This window comes from Molossus molossus, unplaced genomic scaffold (genome assembly GCF_014108415.1).
Source record: "Molossus molossus isolate mMolMol1 unplaced genomic scaffold, mMolMol1.p scaffold_m16_p_4, whole genome shotgun sequence".
NCBI classification, from domain to species: Eukaryota; Metazoa; Chordata; class Mammalia; order Chiroptera; family Molossidae; genus Molossus; species Molossus molossus.
This window is the reverse complement of record NW_023425377.1, coordinates 66,965,026-66,977,359: the sequence shown is the minus strand read 5'-3', so window position 1 is coordinate 66,977,359 and position 12,334 is coordinate 66,965,026.

Sequence of the window (12,334 nt, the reverse complement as noted above, 5' to 3'; positions counted from 1 at the left end):
ATTTGAAAGTAGCCCCAAATAATACATGAGTGGGCATGGCTGGATCTCAATAAAACTTTATTTGTGGATGCTGAACTGTGATTTTCATACAGTTTTGATATGTCACAATATATTGTCTTTTGGTCTGTTTTCGCTCATTTAAAAGTGTGAAAGCCATTTCTAGGTCATGAGCCGAGCTGTAGTTGGCTAGCCCCTGGATGAAGTAACAAAGTATCAGGGTTCATTGTTACAAGGTATCGGAAGGCTGTTTAAAGAGTTCCGTTAACCAGCAGAGAAATATTAGGGCAAGTTGATGACTAAGAGGAACCATTGACAAGCAAGAGGTATCTGGACTGTTGTTTATTTTTAACATCAGAACAAAGCAAGCATTGACTGCTGGGGGTGTCAGGACCTGGACTGAAGTCTGACTGGCCCCTGGCCGTGCACCTCACCAACCAGACGGCACTGCTGCCCATTCTCCGAACACTGTTTACCAAGTGTCCAGTGACAGGATATCAAGTCACAGGGCAGTCACACCTAGACTTGGGCACTGTGACAACAACTCTAGACACCAGCTGTTTATGGTGACATGAGACCAGCTGTTTTATAGGGGACTTGTGTCAGGTGCCAGAGTCCAGATGGCCCATGGGATGAGCTCCCCTGCAGGTTTCCCAGAGGCCCTGGTCCTGGAACCCCTCTCCTGCAGCTGCGTCCAGCACCTGGAGTGAGAATTAGGAAGAGGCTCCTGACCCAGGCGAGGTGGAGCTTTTCCTCACTTGGGAAACTCATACTCAGTCTTGGGTATTTGAAGGTAGAAATTGATTGCTAAAGACGCTGGGTCCCATGGTCTGGCTTCTACCCTCCCTCTCTTCATCCCTGTCTGTGCCATGTGGGGCACATCACTTAACCTCTTGGGGCCTCCACTTCTTTATCTGTAAAATGGGCATGACGACAGATCAGGGTTGCCTGACAAAATACAGGATACTCAGTTAACTTTGGATTTCAGGTAAAAAATTTTAAAAATTGTTTTAGTGTATCTCATGCAATATTTGGGATATACTTATACTTTAAAAATATATTGGTTGTTTATGTGAAATTCAAAGTTAACCGAGGGCCTACATGTTTACTTGCTAGTTCTGAGCGCCCCCTAGGCTGAAGCACCCCCATGGGAGATTATGAAGATCCTGAGGAGACCCAGGCCAGGCTCAGAGAAAGTACCTGATGTCTTGTGGCCCTGAGGTTCACCATCCTTATCTTTCCCACGACGGGAAAACTTGGCCCAAGTAAAGTCTGACGATTGGCTCGTCTCTCTCTGGTGAACAGGAACATGGCTGGTATGACAAGAATGACACCCTTGTTCAAGAATTTCACTAGAACATCAACAAGAGCCTCTGGACCACAGGGGTCCCACAGGCGGGCAGGGGGCCTGGTTTCTTCATTCACAGCATATCCCCAGCATCCAGAGCCCAGCCTGGTGCCCTGCACCGCTCAGTAAAGAGTTGTTGAATGAATGAAAGATGGGATTCAATAAATAGTTATTGTATTCAATGATTGATTCTAACACTCTTTATTCAATACTTAACTGTATGCTAGATGCCTCTACCTTGCCTGCCCACAGCTCCCCATCAATAAGGGATATGTATATTAATCCAGTCATCACCATAAATGCAAAATTATAACTTGGACGAGACCTATCAAAGGCAGGTCTTGGGTCCTTGCATTGGGATCCAGGAGGGCTTTCTGGAGGAGGTGACATCTGTCATAGACCTGAAAAAGGAGATTTGTAGGTACAAACAGGGATAGCAAGTACCAGACAGAGGGCACAGCATGCACAAAGGTCCTGGGGTAGGAGGAAACGTGATGATTTCAGGGACTATCTTCGTGCCACCCCCAGCTCCCTTTGACAATTTGCAGGCTCCAGCAGATAGTCGACAAGGCTAAAGTTTGCATAGCCAGGGTTGCCCGGCAAGTCAGACAGGATGAGGTGTCCTTAATCGCCCACGGGGGAAAGGACAAAAACTCCAGCACATCCTCGGCCTAGGTGGGGACGAGACAAACAATGCCTGGCACCACCTCTACCCTGGAATTTCCCAAGTCGCCTGCCTGCCCACTGCACCCTCCAGCCCATGTTGCCATGACCACCTTGGAGGACACAGAGCAGAAGGCATGGGATGTGGCCATAGGCTACTGGGCAGGGTCAGGAGGCAAAGAGAAGAGCTTTGGGATGCCCAGCTGGAAACTGTCAGGACTAAGAACCAGGGCTCTGGCCACAAGAGCAATTGCATAATAATAGCCACTGATATCTCTGAATGCCCAGCTGAGACTTGCTGAAAGAGATCTCATGTACTAGCCACAAGAGCCCCACCAGGCTGGTCCCATAGTATCTCAGGGAAACTGAGGCTTAGAGGGATGAAGATGCTGGCTGAGGACTTGTGGTGACCCCAGGATATGGCAGGTTTTAGGCCACTATGACAAAAATACCAAAGGCCAAGTGGTTTAAACAACAGACATTTATTTATTTTATTTAGTTCTGGAGTCTGGAAGTCAAAGATCATGGCTCTGATAGTCAGCTGGCTATCCTCTTGCTGTGACTTGTTTTTTATTTTTTATTCTCACCTGAGGACACTTTTGCATTCATCTTCAGAAGATGAAGATGTGAGAGGGAGAGAGGGAGGAGTAGAGAGAGACAAACATCGATGTGAGAGAGACACATCAACTGGCTGCCAGCCCACTTGGCCCAGGTTCAACTGAGGCGGGGGACAAACTGCAACTGAAATACATGCCCTTAGCGGGAGCTGAACCCGGGTCTCTCTGGACCGCGGGCCGACGCTCTAACCGCTGAGCTAATCTGGCCAGGGCATTTCTTGCTGTGTCTTCACATAGCAAAAGGGGCAAGAGCACTATCTGGGGTCTCTCTCTCTCTCTCTCTTTTTTTATCCTCATCTGAGGAAATTTTAAAAAATATTTTGTTCAGATAGAGTGGGAGGGAGAGAGAGAGAAACATTGGCGTGAAAGGGACACATCGAGTGGTTGCCACCCACATGACCCAACCAAGACCGGGGACAAACTGCAACAGAGGTACGTGCCCTTAGCGGGAACCGAACCCCTGTCTCTCCAGACCGCAGGTCAACGCTTTAACCGCTGAACCAAACCAGCCAGGGCTGGGGTCTCTTTTATTAAGACACTAATTTCATCATGAGGTTCCACCCTCATGACCTCATCACCTCCCAGAGGCCCCACCTTCAAACACTATCATGTTGGCATCAGAGTTTCAGGTTGTGAAATTTCCAGGAACACAAACATTTAGTCTATAGCAACACCAACCTTTCTTTCACTTTTTAGGTGAGAAGATGAGGCCCAGCGTCCAAGGACAGAACGGGGTCCACTGAGCCTGCTGGTCCATCTCTAACCTCAGTAGCACTGGCTGCAAAATGGTACTTTGGCCAGTGCAGAGGAACACGGGCAGACCCTCCCCCGGGCTCTTGGGGGATTGTAGCAGGAGGAGTCCCCAGCTCCCTGCCCGAGGATCTGTAACTCACTGTGTCCCATTGACAAAGGCAAACATGCTCACCCAGTGTTCATCCCTGTATACTTGCAGTAGGGGAGGGGATTGGTTACACAGGGGCCACAGTGGAACTTTCTGGACAATGGGAACATCATATCTGGGTTGACAGTTCCAGGACCAGGTGCATTTGTCCAAACACATCCAAATGTACATTATTGCATGTGAGTTATACCCTGACCGACCGGACCTTACAAAGAGTTCTAGAACTGGGGTTTTCAACCTTTTTTCATCTCATAACACATATAAACTAATTCCTAAAATTCTGCGGCACATCATAAAATATATTTTTTGCCGACCTGACAAACAATAGGTATAATTTTGATTCATTCACACTGGAAGACTTGTGTCGGCTGTTGCAATTTTTTTAATTGACAATCTAAGGGAAAAGAGATCAGTTCTCCTGACTAAATTGTCAGGCATTGCATTTTTTTAAATTAATTAATTTTTTGTATCCTCACCGGAGGACATTTTTCCATTTTTTGTTCAGATAGAGTGGGAGGAAGAGAGAGAAACATCGATGTGAAAGGGACACATCCAGTGGCTGCCACCCACACAACCAACCAGGGCCGGGGACAAACTGCAACCGAGGTACATGCCCTTAGTGGGAACTGAACCCGGGTCTCTCTGGACCGCAGGCGGATGCTCTAACCACTGAGCCAAACCTCCCAGGGCAGGCATTGCATGTTTTAAATTCTTGCAGCACACTGTTTGAAAATCGCTGTTCTAGGATATTTTATTTTTGAAACTGTGGGGGAAAAGGCAACATAAGAGCAAAATCTACGTGCTTTAGCCCAGCCTGTGTGGCTCAGTGGATTGAGCGTCGTCCCATGGACTGAGAGGTCCCCGTTTGATTCTGAGTCAGGGGATTCCTGGTCAGGGCACCTGCCCAGGTCGTGGGCTGGATCTCCAGTAGGGGGCGTTCAGGAGGCAGCTGATCAATGTTTCTCACATCAATGTCTCTATCTTTTCCTTCCCCTTTCTAAAAAAATCAATAAAAACATTTTAAAAATCTAAGTGCTTTACAAATACTCTTGTTTTGGAAACTCCTGCTTTTTTTTTTTTTTTTTTTAATCCTCATCCAAGAACATTTTTTGTTCAGATAGAGTGGGAGGAAGAGAGAGGAAGAGAGAGAGAGAAACATTGACATGAAAGGGACACATCGAGTGGCTGCCACCCGCATGACCAACCAGGGCTGGGGACAAACTGCAATCGAGGTACGTGCCCTTAGCAGGAACCAAACCCGGGTCTCTCTGTACCGCAGGCCGAAGCTCCAACCACTGAGCCAAACCGGCCAGGGCAGGAAACTCCTGCTTTTGATGGTAGCTCTGGAAGGACAAAAAGAGATATCACATGCTATACTCTAATGTCCAGACTGCCTGTAAATGTTCTTTTTCTCACTTCAAAAGAAAACACATCTAGCCCTGGCCAGGTGGCTAAGTTAATTGGAGCATTATCCAGTACACCAAAACGTTGTGGGTTCAATTCCCAGTCAGGTCACATACCTGGGTTGCAGGTTTAACCTCGAGTTGGGCACATACGAGAGGCAACCAATCGATGTGTCTCTCTCACATCGATGTTTCTCTCTCTCTCTCTCTAAAATAAAAATCAATAAAAACATATCCTCTGGTGAGGATTCAAAAGGGAAAAGAAAGAGAAAAACAGAAAACACATCTGTATTTCAAATTGTATAAATAATTACTGTGCTATTAATTAGCACTGCCTCAGTTTTCCTATCTGCACATGGGGGTGATAACCCCCTGCTGTGGCCTGAGGGGGACCTGGTGGTGCAGTAGGTGCTATCAGGCTGGGATAAGTAGGTCCTGAGGTTGGTTTGGTGTCTTTGACTGGCAGGTGTCTTTATTTGTTTTATGTTAAGGTAAGTCGTTGTACAAATGTTTAAGCTGTTGCTCTCCAGGGCAGGAGAGGCTGCTGGCGGGCCCCCCGCTGTGAGGCAGCAGCACCGTCAGGGCCCTGCTCCAGTGTATGGCCGCCTCTTGATAAAGCCAATCCCGGGGCTACTATTATAAAACAATCTTGGGGGTGGTGAGGAACCCAGACCAGTGTCTTGACACCTTGAAGTCCCTGGTCACCAATGTTGGACTCAGGGTGACCAATGGGGGAGCTTATGGCTCAGCAAGGAGCCCTGGGAATACCACTGTGGGGACTCAGAAATATGGCCTTTGGGGTAGGGGATTAACAGAGTCAGACAAGGTGGCCAGGCTTCATCTGAAAGTCCAGTCCTTCAACCATTCACTGGAGGCTCAACAGTGGCTTGTCCCACTCGGACTGGAGGCCTGGGGGTAGGTGCAGAGGTCGAGGGTAAATCAGACAGGGGGCCCAATCTACCCACGAGGAAGATAGACAGTGGGAGACAGAGGTAGACACAGAAACATGGAGAGACCGAGAGAAAGACAGAAACAAACAGACAGTAGAAAGACAGAGGGAGACACAGAGAGACAGGGAGAGAAATAGGAGAAAGACAGAGACAGAGAGGAAGAAAGACAGAGAAACAGAGAGACAGTGAAGGGAACAGACATAGAGGGAGACAGACAGAGAAAGAGAGACAGGGAGACAGTGGGATAGACAAAGAGACAGGGGGAGGCAGAGAAAAATTTGTGAGCTATTAATCCCAACCCCCAAATCTGGCCCATGGACTTTTCCCTGGCTCCCGTTCAGATGGGGGACCCTCTTGCATACAGGTGGGGAAACTGAGGTCCAGAACAACGAACCTGCTACTCCCAAGGCTATGACACTGGTGGGACCCTGAGGACGGGGAGAAAGAGGCAGGACTCTGAAGGCTAGGGTGTGGGTGCTGAGAAGTCAAAGGGACCCGTTTCCTGTGGGCTTCAGGGGTGACTCGGGCTTTGGAGCTGGATTGTCTTGTGAGAAGCACCTGGGGCCTCAGTTGACCCTGGGATTAGCAGGAACCTCATAAGATCGAGGGGAGAGGGTGCTGTGGAAACGAGGTCAGTGCCACTCGTGAATTGGCCACAGTCCATGAGTCACTGTGTGTTCTCAACTGCAGTGCACATTTGAAATTTTCCATGACTCCCACTGTTTTAAAATGACCTCCGGGCACCTGGGGCTGATCCCAGCCCGGATGTCCAGGGTGGAGGAAAATCAGCTCCTCCTGGAGGCCAGCCTAGAGTGGGGCACTCGGAGAAACCCCGAGAATATCCGTGACCTGGGAAGAAGATGCCAGGCGGTCTCGAGGGGACAGCTGGGAATTCGGCTCCTGGCACCTCCATACCATTGTGGGAACACGCTGTGCACACCCCCACACCTGCTGGCACTTGGGTTGGAATGACCAGAGCAGGGACTTCCCCTCCTCGCCCTGGGAGGGCATTTACAGCACAGAGTGACCGCCCTCCAGGGGCTGCCTCACCCAGAGAAGCTGGGGGAAGCCAGGAAGTGAGACGTGGTGGCCTAAGATTTTAGGGCAACTGGAGTTTCACTCCACTCTCTGAGACTGGGGGACTGGCACTGGCCTTATCATGATGTCCCTGTGGAAATGGGTTGAAATCCAAATGATCAGATCTGGAGAAACCCCCCTTTTCACCAGGAAAAATCACTGAACCATGGCTTCCATCAGAAGCAGGAACAGGAGGATAGATAAACCAGGAGTTTAAAGTGAACTTGGCACACATCCCAAAACAGGCAGGAAGATGCCAGCTGCATGAAAGTGGGTCCATCCAAGACCTCAGAAAAGGCTCATGGTGGACTAAGGAACGCAATGGGCAAGGAATGACCTAGCAAAACAGATCAGAGGGGGGCTCCCCTGCTTCGGGAAAGAGGAGGAGACAGATGGTTCTCTCAGCCCTGCAGGGAAACAGACACAGCTGAATGCAGAGATACGCAGGAAACAACAGAGATGGTGGATTTACCATATTCATGGACAGGGAGCTAGAGGGTCAAAGACATTGATTCTTCCCATCTAACGTTTTAAAACAATTTCAGTCAAAGTCACAACAAGGTTGTTTTATCCCTGGAACTTGATTAGATGACATGAAAGAGCAGAGGGTTGTACACAGTCAGGACACTTCTGCAGAATAGGGTGGTACCTGTCCTACCAGATGCTGGGACCAATTACAAAACTTGTGATTGAGTCAGAGGGACATTGGCACCAAACCAGTGGATTGGAATAAAATGTCTACAGACATTAGATGCAGGTAAGAAATTGTGCTCCAAGATGGAGAGGGTCTGATCCAGTAGTGGGGATGGGAGATAATCCCAAAAAGGATCTGGGAAGTGAGAGTCCATGTTGAAAACAATTAAATTGGACCCTATGTCACATCAAACACAAAACTTGGTTTCAAGTGGGTGAAGGGGTTTTGTGTAAAAATATAATATAAAGCTTGAATGACTTGGTAGAAAATGTAGGCAATCTAAGGTCAGAAAGCAAGATCCCAGCAGACATCATCTATATAAGAAACGATTGCCTGTGACTGGTTTGCTTAGTGGATAGAGTGTTGGCCCACGGACCAAAGGGTCTTGGGTTTGATTCCAGGTCAAGGGCAAGTACCTGGGTTGCAGTTTCAACCTCCAGCCTGGTTGGGGCACCTGCGAGAGGCAACCAATTGGTGTGTCTCTCTCACATCGATGTTTATCTCTCCCCCTCTCTCCTTCCCTCCCTCCCTTCTACTCTCTCTAAAAATCAATGGAAAAAATATCCTCAGGTGAGGATAAACAAAGCAAAAAAAAAACAAAAAGTTACCTTGAAGAAAGTTAAAAGGCAAGTTACAAACTAGGGGAAGATACAAAAACAAACAAACAAAAAGAACTAGGGTAAGATATTTGCAATACACTGGACTGACAGAGCAATAGTATCAAACATATATAAAGAGTCCCTCCAACTCATCATGAAGAACCCAGAGAAGGAAACGCGTGCATCAAGATGTTTAGCATCATTTGGAAATAAGGAAGACACAAACTGAAACACCAGTTAGGCGGCCAGTGTGGCTCAGTGGATGCACCGAGAGGTAGCTGGTTCGGTTCCTGGTCAGGGCTCAATCCCCAGTAGGGAGCATGTAGGAGGCTGCTGATGGGCGTTTCTCTCTCTCTCCCTCTCCCTTTCTCTCTCTGTCTAAAAAAAATTGACACAGACATATTTTTAAAAAATAAACACAAATTAGATGTGTTTGGTTAGCAAAGGCTACAAAATCCAACAATACCGGTGTTTTCCAAGTTGCAGATTCACAAGAAACTCACACACGACTGGGGAAGCTGGGGAAGGGTGGATGGTTCCTACACTTTAGAAAAGCATCTGGAGTTTCTGAGCACATGAGATGTTTAAAAGGGAAATGCATGCCTCCCTTCTCCTGGCCAGGGCGTCTGGGTGTAGTCACTGCGTCCCTGAGCTGGGGCACCTGTGGGAGGGCAGGGGGACCATTATCTGGGATGGGAAGAAGTGTGGGGGTGTCCTGGGGGCTGCCAAAACAATGTACCACAAACTGGGTGGCTCAAAACAACAAAATTTCATTCTCTTACAGCTCTGGAGGTCGGAAGTCCAAGATCAAGGCATGAACAGGGCTGGCTCCTTCTGGAGGCTCTGAGGGGGAGTCTGTCCCAGGCCTCTCTTCTGGCTTCTGGGGAATTCTTCGCTTTTCTTGGCTTATAGCAGCACATTCCATTCCTGGCTCTGCCTTTACCTGGCCTCTCCTTGATCTCAAATCTCCCTTTCCTTTTCTCTTAATGTCATTTGTCATTGAATTTAGGGCTCTAAATCCAGGATGATCTTACCTCAAGATCTTTACCTTAATTACATCTGCAAAGACCCTATTTCCAAATAAGGTCACAGTCACAGGTTCCAGGTGGACATGTTTTTGGAGGACACCACACAGCCCACTGTAGGAGGACCTTTGATCCTAAGATCATACTCTAATTCATGAAGCATCCAGCAGCCTGAGGTTCAAAGGCCACATTCCTGATGCTGCGTCCCCTCTGTGTCCCAAGGACCTAGCACACAGGTGGAGCAGCGACATGAGTAAATCCAGGCAGCTGGGATTTAAGCCATAGTCCTTCAAATCAGTGACTTGACCTCCTGTGCCCCTGTTTCCTGGCCTTCAAAGTAGAGCTGATAACACCTGCCAGGGGAGGGTTGAACTGTGGCCCCCTCAAAGATATGTCTACCCAGAATCTTAGAACATGAACTTAAAGGGTCACAGTAAATGTAATTAGTTACAGATCTTAAGAAAAGATTATCCTGAATTATAGTGATCCTAAATCCAGTGACAGGTATTCTTATGAGAGAGAGAAAAGGAGACAAAAAGAGACAGAAAGGAGGCCATCTGAAGACAAAGGCAGAGACTGGAGTGATGCAGCCACAAGCCAACAGTTGCTGACAGCACCCCCAAAACTGGAAGACAGGCCAGGGATAGACTTTCCCTCAGAGCTTCCAGAAGGAGCCAGCTCTACCCACACCTCGATCCCAGACTTCTGGTCCCCTGAACTGGGAGAGAAAAATTGTTTTAAGCACTAGGTTACAGTCATTTGTTACAGCGGCCCCAGAAAAACTCACTCATTGACTTATAGGACTGTTGGGATGATTAAATGAGGGAATACCTGGTACACAGTAGGCACTTAATTAATGCTCACTGGGAGAATAAAATGTGCTAATTCAGCAAAGCGGGAAGTAAGCATCAGTAGTGGATTGAAGTGATCCAGGTTGAGTGGCGATAAAGGCTTAGTGCATCTCTTGCCCCAGATCCTGACCACCCCTGGGCCTGGGTGCCCTCCTTGTCTGGACAGCAGACTCTTGGCCAGTTCCTCACACAACACCAACCAGCCCCAGGTCATGGCCCAGCAAACCTCTCAGGGCTGCAGCCGGCAGTTGGAGCCGGATGCTATTTGCAAACCGAAACTAGGGTCTGTGGCTTTGGCACCCACTTGTGAAACTGGCTGAGCTATTTCCTCCCAGTAAGAAAGTCCCCCAGTAAGGCTGCTTGGGGGCGGGACCTGATGCACAGTATGAATAACATGGGACACATGGCCAGATGTGGCAGAGCGGGGTGGAGGAGGGCTGATTCCATCCACAGGGGACTTGAGGAAGGTACCACCTGGTCTATAAAGTAGAGCTGATAATACCTGATAAAAACTGTATCTGTTTTCCCACCTGCAACTGGGCCACATAGGAGTGGGGCAAGAAAGTCACAGGCTCCTGCTTGTGTAAATTACTTTACCTCTCTGAGCCTCAGTTTCCCCATCTGTGAACTAGTGGGAAACACACAGCCATCAGATTGGCCTCATGGGGTCATGCCTTTCCTTTGAGAAATGCGTAGCAAACCCTATCGCCCACCTCAAGACTTCCCAGGGTACCCTAATGCCCCCAGTACCCCACGAGGTCCAGCCCTGCTGCTCTTGCACATCGTCTCCCTCTACTGCTTCCTCAGGGCCTCAGCCACAATGCCACCTCTTCCAGGAGGCCCTCATTGGCTGCCCAATCTGGAAAAACTCTCCTTCTGCCACATCTGGCCATGTGTTACTCATACTATCCAACTCCCTCCCTGCCCCCAACCATGACTCCCACAGCAGCAGGGATATATCTCAATTATCCCCAGTTGTGTCTCCAGCCCTTAGCCCAGGGCCTGGTGCACAGGAGGCACCTGGTAAATGACTCTTACTGTCAGTGTGATTATTTTTAGTACATTAATTTGACACTGTTTAGAACAAAATATAGACTCCTAATGGCAGGAGAGGAAGAAAGGGCATGTGGGCAGGTATGACATTTGAGCTGAGACCCGAAGGAGTTAGGAGAGGTATTTGGGTGTTTCGGTGAAAATGGTCCTAGGCAGCCCTGGCCGGTTTGGCTCAGCGGTTAGAGCGTCGGCCTGCGGTCCGGAAAATGGTCCTAGGCAGAGTCATAACCTGTGCAAAGGCCCTGAGGCAGGAGAGTACCTGACTTGTTAGAGGAGCTTCAAGGAGGTCTGGATGGAGCAAGGGACGGGGAGGGGGGAGAAAGCAAAGGCAGCAAGACCAGCAGGTCCTTGTGGCCAAGAGGAGGACTTTGGCTTTTCCCTAATAGAGTGGGAAGGATGAGTCTGACTCCAGCCACCATGGAGAGATGAGTCTGGGGGGTGAGAATAGAATCAAGGAGACCAGGGAGGAAGTTGCTGCACTGGTCCCAGAAATTATGATGGGGCTGGACCAGGTGATGAGAAGGGTCAGATTTGGGAACAATTTCACTGGTGGATGGGGTGGAGATGGAGAAGAGAGCCAAGGATGCCTGTTTGGTCACATTTCATGGGAGGAAAACTGAGGCTCTGGGAGAAGGGGTATCTGATTAAAGTAGAGGCTAAAATGAACAGGTGGCCGCCCTGGCTGGTTTGGCTTAGTAGTTAGAGCGTTGGCCCACAGACCAAAGAGTCGCAGGTTCGATTCTGGTCAAGGGCATGTACCTCGGTTGTGGTTCAGTCCCTGGCCCTGGTCAGGGTTGTGTGGGAGGCAACCAGTCAATGTATCTCTATCACATTAATGTTTCTCTCTCTCTCTCCCTCCCTCCCATTCTATCTGAAGATAAATGAAAAAAAATGTCCTTGGGTGAAGATTATAATTAATTAATTAATTAATAGGACAGGTGGCCAAGATAAGGACAAGAGTCTTGGGGGTCCCCCTTGAGTCATCAGGGTGGTCAGCTTTCTCCTGATGCCACCACCATCCTTCTTTTTCTCTTTGATTTTCTCTCTATAATTTCTTCTTTTTAAATATATTTTTTATTAATTTTTTTTTAGAGAGAGAAGAAGGGAGAAATAGAAACATTGATGTGAGAGAGAAACATCGATCGGCTGCCTCCTG